The 8,301-nt window shown below is 35.9% G+C and overlaps 1 non-coding gene across 1 annotated transcript; it reads right to left on the bottom strand.

Annotated features, from left to right (window-relative positions):
• Nucleotides 1-8,194: 8,194 nt before the first annotated feature.
• Nucleotides 8,195-8,301, bottom strand: LOC150036647 (small nucleolar RNA R71). The gene has a single exon (XR_016529447.1). It is a non-coding gene; the product is annotated as a small nucleolar RNA R71 (small nucleolar RNA).

The raw sequence follows: 8,301 nt of genomic DNA, 5'->3' as shown, positions 1-8,301 counted from the left end.
AGTCAAGTAAAAGAAACAAAGATTGACATGTTAGTTCATCAATATGAAATGTTTAAAATTGATGAAAATGAAGCTATTTCCGATATGTTTATTAGATTTACTAACATTGTCAATGCTTTAGAAAGACTTGGGAAAAAGTACTCAAATCTTGAGAAGATAAAAAAGTTATTGTAGTCTTTGCCTAAACAATGGGAGCCTAAAGTCACCGCTATTCAAGAGGCAAAGGATCTCAAATCTCTCTCCATTGATGAACTCATGGGCTCGTTATTGACGCATGAGATAAAGATCAAGAAAAATATGGAGGATGAGAAGAAAAAGAAAGAAAAGAGTATAGCTTTAAAGACCATCTCTTTAGAAGTTGACTCCCAAGATGAAGATGACCTTGATGAAGATGATGCTGCCTATCTTTCACGTAAGTATAAGAACTTCATCAAGAGAAAGAAGCAATTCAAGAAGCATCTCTCCAACCAAAAAGAGTCAAAAGGTGAAAAGAGCAAAAATGATGAGGTAATATGCTATGAATGCAAGAAGTCGGGTCATATTAGAACCGATTGTCCTTTTCTCAAATCATCCAAGAAATCCAAGAAGAAAGTAATGAAAGCTACTTGGGATGATAGCGATGAAAGCGAAGTGGGAGTGATAATGAAGAAGTGGCCAATTTTTGCTTCATGGCTCATAGTGACAAAGAGGATGAACAAAATGATGAGGTAACTCTAGAACCTCTTTCTTATAATGAATTATTCGAAGCTTTTGAAAATATGCAAAATGATTTAGAAAAACTTAGTTCTAAGTATGTTGTGCTTAAAAAGAAATACAATGTTTTATCTAGTAAAAATAAGTCTTTACTTGAAGAAATTACTTGCTTAAAAGAGAATGAGCATGATGCTATGCATATCGATGAAATGAATATCTCTTGTGACAAACATGCTTTTGATTGTGATGAGAAAAATGCCTTGCTTGACAAAGTTAATTTCTTGAGCATAATAGTTGTGAAAAAGATAATTTGATTAAATTACTCAAAGAAAAGGAATTTAGTGCTTTGCAAGGACTTAATAAGGCTAAAGAATCTATTAAAAAGTTGACAATAAGTGCTCAAGAAATTTCTTCACAACTATCATGCTCATTCTCTTTAAGTACTGTTTGATTAATATTGCTTCATTGTATGAAATTAGTTATAAATCTGCTTCATCATCCCCTTTTTCCAGGGTTATTACTATTTGATTAATACGATAGAGCCAATGAACTTCTGACGCGAAGCAAACAACACATCAGGATATGAAATTTAATGCACCTTATCAGCATAATCATTAGTGAGAGAAGATAAGCTGCCCCTAGACATCTATAAATACACCACAAGATTAACATGCAAAGTATAGCCAAGAAATTGGAAAAAAAAACACTACTCAAATCTTTACTCCTCTTTCAAACCCTCGTGAAAACTTAAGTGAAAGCTTAGGATTTCCCTCTGGAAGTAGAAGAGGAATTTCATTTTCAACACATTCTTTGTGAAGCTGTCATTGACAGTGTCAGATGGAGCAAGAAATTGCACACCACGACTTGATTCTCTATCTCTATCTCTTATCCTTCCTAGTTGTATTTGTATTGTGTAAACGTTGAAAGAAATCTTTTCCCAATATGAATGCATCTTTGGTTTATATTTTATCCATCCCTCCCACTTTCACCATGAGCAACTAATTTTTCTATGGGTTGAGAAGCATGACAGCTAACATGAACTAAGTAAAGCTTAACCATGCTTTCAACTTGTTTTATGCATGCTTATTGAATCACTAGAATAAGTCAAAAGATTATTCTAAGTAGATTAAACCTCGGTTTGAAACGACTAAAGATTTAGATCTCATAGAACAAGAAGAGAGATTCTTTAGAAATAAAGAAATATCTTTTGCAACAAACACTCATTGCATGCATCCTGACATAAGATATTGTAGCTTTGTACGCTAAAATGTGTAAGTTATAATTTTGAGTGGTTTGCTTTAACGCGTGATTTATGCATTTACTTAGGAATGTTAGTGAATATTATTCTCAACCCTACTCTCATTCATTCGAATTTCATACTTATCACACAGATGTTTTACTTAAAGTTGTGATTTCCATTGCATTCATCATTAGAGTCGCCTTTAGCATTAGAATAACATTAAAACTCATCACCTACCTAGTAAACAAGTCATATTAAGATCGAAACGATAGTTGTCAATGCATACACACAATGCAATCCCTGAGTTCAACCCTAGACTCACCAGGACTCTAGTTGAGATTATACTTGGGTTTAACTAGATAAAACCATGTTTTATAAACCATCACTTAGCATTCATCTCATCGCATATTAAAAATGCATCAAGTTTTTGTTGTCATTGTTGGAGATTGCAATAACTAAGTGCACTAAGATTATTGTTTTTTATTTTCATAAGTTTTGATTTTTGGAGTATTGTACCCTTATCTGTGAAAAAGGTACAAATGTTTTATGAGCGAGGGATATACGACTAATAACTTGTAGAAATACTAATTATTATCTCTCAAAAGTTGGAATAATTAGGATTCTTAATGATAAAAACACATTTGTCTTAAGGAAAAATGCATGGAATTCTTCAAACTTCACTAGCCCTTACAAAAGCATACTTCTTGGTAAAACTACTTCACTAACGCATCTTATTACAGGATTTTAAGAAAATTCGCTAAGTGTTGCAGGCTAAGCTAACACAAGGGCATGCGTCTGAAGTTGTCCAATGCAGAGAAGATACATTGGTTTGCACTGTTCCTATCAAACACCACTTGTAAGTATGGGTACCTGACTTTTGGAATCTGAAAAGCATATGAATTGGCATGTGGCTGACCAGGGCATGGAAATTAATGTTGTCTTGTCACAAGTTGCTGAGAAAAACGCCTATAAATAAGAAAACTTGCAGCCAAAGAAAATATACCATTCTTAGAGAGACCATAAACTTAGCTCATAGTTGCTATGTTGTTGCAAGAAGATAGGAGAAAAAGAACCATTGTCATTGTTGATCAAAGAGAATTGTTGAAGACCAAGCTCAAAAGAGAATTCTTCTTCATTTCTTCACCAAGTTGGTTGCATACGCATTTGAATCAATCCAAAGAGGATAAGAGATTGAACTCTGTGGCTTGACTCCTTCCTTTTCTTTCACTTCATTTTTGTTTCCCATTTCATGTGATTAAATGTGATTGTTGTAAAGATAATTTCGATTTTTAAAATTCAATCCTACATTTGATCCATCCACTTTTTCCTCTGTTTACATTCTATTGTATGTGATTGACGCGTTTATGACTTGTTGCATGCTTAATTTCCAAGCTTTAATCATCTTGATCATCTGGTTGAAGTTATAACTCAATTAAACTATTCAAGAGAATAAGATAGCTAGAAACGTATTCAGTCAGAACACACAGTAGATTTAGAGATAAACATACTTGTGCTTCACTACTTTTTATAACCAACGCATCCACCCTAGAAATAGGAGCATATGTGACATTAGCATTCAGAAATGTTGAATAATATGATCAGAGGAACAAAAACCTAATGCATCTACATACATTTGGTTTGTAAACAAGCATTCCTATCATCTTCATTTCACCCTTACACCTTCACACACGTGTTCATCTTACATGGAACCAACGCATACCCCTAGTGTTTAGCACCATTCATTCATAGATCCCTCTGTTTCACTTGAACTCTTATGTTCTCTTGCATACATGCATTGAGATTAGTGTAGATAAACCTCTCTTGCATTTATCTAGGATCTTTATGAAACTGAAACAACGTAAGGCCTATGTTAGTCTATCATAAAATCCCTGTGTTCAAACTTGGACTTACCAGGAACCTAAATTAGATTTATACTTGGATCTGATTTAGGAGAAGCTTGTGTGCATTATAGAAAGTGTAACGCATCATCTCTTCTTCTCATCTAGAGAAATTCATCATTCATCTTCATCCATCTCAATCTTACTTTCCACCTTTACTTATATACACTTTTAAGCACGAATCATGAAGCATGAATAACGACCCGGAGATCGAGAGGACCTTTCGCTGAAAATGAAGAGCAAATAAAAAAATGAGACAAAGGAATAGGGCTCAAACGATGGCAAATCAATAAGATAAACCAAAAGAACCACATGCAGTAATCAATGATAATGTAGATGCTCTCGCCAACCCCATTCTTTTGGCTAATGATCACAATAAGCCCATCAGGGACTATGCTTTGCCAATTCTATATGATTTCTCACCTGGGAATGCGACCAACACTAGATGGATCAAGGTTTGAAATGAAGTCTGTGATGCTCCAAACGATTCAAATAGTTGGTCAATTTGGAGGAAGACGAGGCGAAGATCCTCACACTCATTTGAAGAATTTCATTGAAATTTGCAATACATTTGTATTCCCCAACATTACTTCTGAAGAAGTTCAGCTTACATTATTTCCATTTTCATTGTGTGACGACACCAGAAAGTGGGCATATTCACTTGAACCTGGTGAAATCACATCGTGGGAATAATTTATGGAGAAGTTTATGAAAAAATACTTCCCCCTACAAAAAACGCAAAAAGGAGAAAGGCGATCATAAATTTTCAACAAGAAGAAAATGTAACACTCAGCAATGCATGGGCAAGGTTCAGAAGGCTAATGAGAGACTACCCGCATAATGGACTCCTTGATTGCCTACAAATGGAGATTTTTTATTATGGCCTAAATTCGGCATCAAAACAACTGTAAACGCTACCGCAACGGGAGTTTTTTGGACAAGACTTATGTTAAAGCTAAAAATATTCTATATCGTATCTCGAAAAACCATGAAGATTGGAAAGAAAGTGAATATGGCTCAAGATCAAATGAGAGAGAACAGAGTAATGATGTCATCTCATCATTTCAAACGTAGGTGAATGTGATGACTAACGTATTGCAAGCGATGACCATGACTAAAACCGATGCAAGAAATAGGCCAGTGAATGTAGTTATCCAAATGGCTAACGAGAATTGAATTCTCTATGAAGAACCTCAATCATTCGAGGTATGCCCGTGTAACCCATAATCGTCTACTTTATCAAAAAAAAAAAAAAAAAAAAGCCTTTCTGAAATACCTACAACCCTAGTTATCATTAAGCATTCTAATTCATTAAGAGGGTTTAAACACATACCTTTGAAGAACCTCTTGAATCTTGATCTTCATCTGCAATCTCCTTTTCCTTTGATTGTGAACCACCACAAGGTCTTCCCTACTATTCTCTTAGAGTCTTAGATTGAGTTGTAGACTCAAAACAAGCTTGAATTAGGGAAAAATGGAGAGGAGGTCGTTGGTTTACCGATGTTGAAGACTTTCTTCAACCTCCAAAATTTCTCAGCAAATCAGTCAATTGCATAGGAGTCTTTCAACTGAAGCTTATATGATATATCATGGAATATCATGCAATCGAATTGCATCAAATTCTGCCAGCTTCAACTCCAATTTTGGTAGTGAGAAGTGAGTAAGGTGCTTGGTTAGAAAGTAGAAAAATCCCACTTTTGGTGGGTTTTTTCCATTTTCCAATTTTTCATTTTCTTTTAATTTTGAAACTATTTACAAAATTAAATCTCAATTTCGGTTTTCAATTTTACAATTAAAACTGAAATTTTATCAATTTTACAAAAATTAATTCAAAATTAATTTTTCTAATAACATCAATAGTTAATTAATTAAACAATTTAATTAATTCTAATTAATTTAATATCAAATATTAAATTAATACAACACTAATTCCACTACTTTGAATCCCTATTCATGAATTTAATATTTAAATCATATTTAAATATTAATTGATTCTCCTATTTTGTTTAATTCCAAAATTAAACTTGTAATTATGTTATATATAATTACTAATTCCCTTAATACGAATTTGAACGTCTCAAATTAAATTATCACGATATTCTAAGGCTAATCCATTTGTGAGCTAGTAGAGGGATCTAATGGACCTACAGATCATGGGCTCCAACGATTCGAGATTAATTAGCTAAACTCTTTACACCGAATTAACCCTCATTCATTAACTATTGGGTTACTCTACTAAAGCCTAGAGTTGGACTCCCCTCACTGTAGATATATTGTATCCACTCGATATAAACCATGATTAGTAAGTTAACTCTTCACTGATTGTTCGTAATAACGGTTGAGTCAAAAGGTTGTTTACCCCCGAGATTACTTTTTGTTTCCTAAGTCCCACTGATCCTCTAATGAACAATTGGTTTTTGATCCGATCATCAAACCGAGTCCCTCTCGAGCCAATGAGAGGGTGGGGCCCCTTGTTCAAAATTCAGAGTCAGCACTTAAGGGAACAACGCCTCTCTACTATCCCTGAAAGCGGGTAGGAGGGAATTCCATCTTGCACCCTATGTCCCTGATGACGAATAGAAATGCACGTTATCATAGTGTTAAGTTTTTAAATAATGTTGGATTGTGTTGATGAAATATGTTAAATTGTGTCCATTAAGCATAAATTCTATAATATTGTGGTCGCATGCATTTAACACATTAGAACTATTGATTTTTGTATTTTTGTGTAGAATATACGTTAACGCAATGTAAAGATTGCGATCATAGGAATTCATTGGTCGAGCGTAACTTCATCGCAAGACTTTGCATTGATCGTGCTCTCAAACATTCACCCGAGAAGGATCGTCGCAACTTGGTCAGCACAACATAGTAGGCGCATCTGGGTGAAAGGCCAATTAAGAGCAATGGGACAAAAAGCTAATGACAGTCGAATCTAAATTAAGATGACAGCCGATAATTGTCACGAAGTACATTCAACTTTATCGGTGATAATTATTCGGCAGGTCAATCAGGAATTAAAGCTGTCCCATCTGTACAACCGGGAGAGAGAAGCCGTCTTTCACCATTGATACTCTATAAATACCAAGTGCATTCTTTAGAAGAGGGGTTCACGATATATATAACCGGTTCACCATTTTTACAACCATTTGCTTCTGTTCATAGTTTTCTTCCATTTTAAGGCAGAGCAAGAGAAGAGTGGTGGCGCCGGAGATCGCCCAGGGCAACTCGAGAGAGAACCTTGGGGCGTAAGAGTAGAGAGCGGGTCGACTCTCGCGAGAGCGAGAATATATTTAGAGCACGAGTAGAAACAGTGTAAACGCCTGGCAGCAAGAAATTGCTACCAGGCTCTTTACTATACTTGCATCTTCATATCTATTCAATGGAAGTTCTATTTCTACATCTGCTTACTCTTTTAATATGCATGAGAGGTGGTTTACTGTTGTATACATGTTGCATGATCGCAAACATAAACGCATTCTAGGGAGTGTTAGCCGAAATCTTTCTCAACCCGTTCACCGCATAGTCATCGCATTTCCCGTTTACCAACTCTTTTCAAACTCTGCCGCATTTGTTATTTATTTTTAATCAACGCAATCTATTTTCACAAGTCCCTATGTTCGACTCTAGACTTATCAGGAAACTCAGAGGAATTTACACTTGAATTCCGCTAGGGAAACTTGAGTGTACAACGCAATTCCATCAACGTATATCATCCATATTTCCATTCAATAAAATAACGCATCAAATTTTTGGCGCCATTGCCGGGGACTTCGGCAAAATAGTTTGTTAACGGTAATTTTTTTTTATTTCTTTGCAGAACTCTCAATCTCTGGCGAATTACGACCCGGAGATTGAGAGGACTTTTAGAAGAAGACTAAGAGACCGCCAACAACAAGAAGAAGAAACACCAAGAATGGCGGAGCAACTGGACGCAAGGGTCGCTAACGCGAACAATATAATGGCTAACCCCATCCTTCTAGCAAATGACCGCAATAGACCCATCCGGGACTATGCGTCACCTAACCTCTACGATTTCTCTCCAGGAATCATGAGGCCGGCGTTAGATGGATCGAGGTTTGAAATGAAGCCGGTAATGTTGCAGATGATCCAGGCTACTAGGTAGTTTGGAGGAAGGCGTGGCGAAGACCCGCACGCCCACCTCCGAAGCTTCATAGAAATCTGCAACACTTTTGTGTTCCCAAATATCTCAACCGAGGAAGTTCGACTAACTCTGTTTCTCTTTTTTTTGAATGATCAGGCGAGGAATTGGGCATATTCTCTCGAACCGGGAGAGATAACTTCGTGGGAATAGGTGGTGGAAAAGTTTATGAAGAAGTATTTTCCACCAACTGAGAACGCTATGAGAAGAAAATTAATAACAAATTTTGAACAAGAATATGACGAATCGCTCAGCGATGCTTGGGCGAGGTTCAAGCGGCTGGTAAGAGACTGTCCACACAATGGCTT

This window comes from Benincasa hispida, chromosome 4 (genome assembly GCF_027475165.1).
Source record: "Benincasa hispida cultivar pf3 chromosome 4, pf3_genome.v1.1, whole genome shotgun sequence".
NCBI classification, from domain to species: Eukaryota; Viridiplantae; Streptophyta; class Magnoliopsida; order Cucurbitales; family Cucurbitaceae; genus Benincasa; species Benincasa hispida.
The sequence above is the reverse complement of the archived record's forward strand: the minus strand, read 5'-3'. Positions and strand labels throughout refer to the sequence as shown.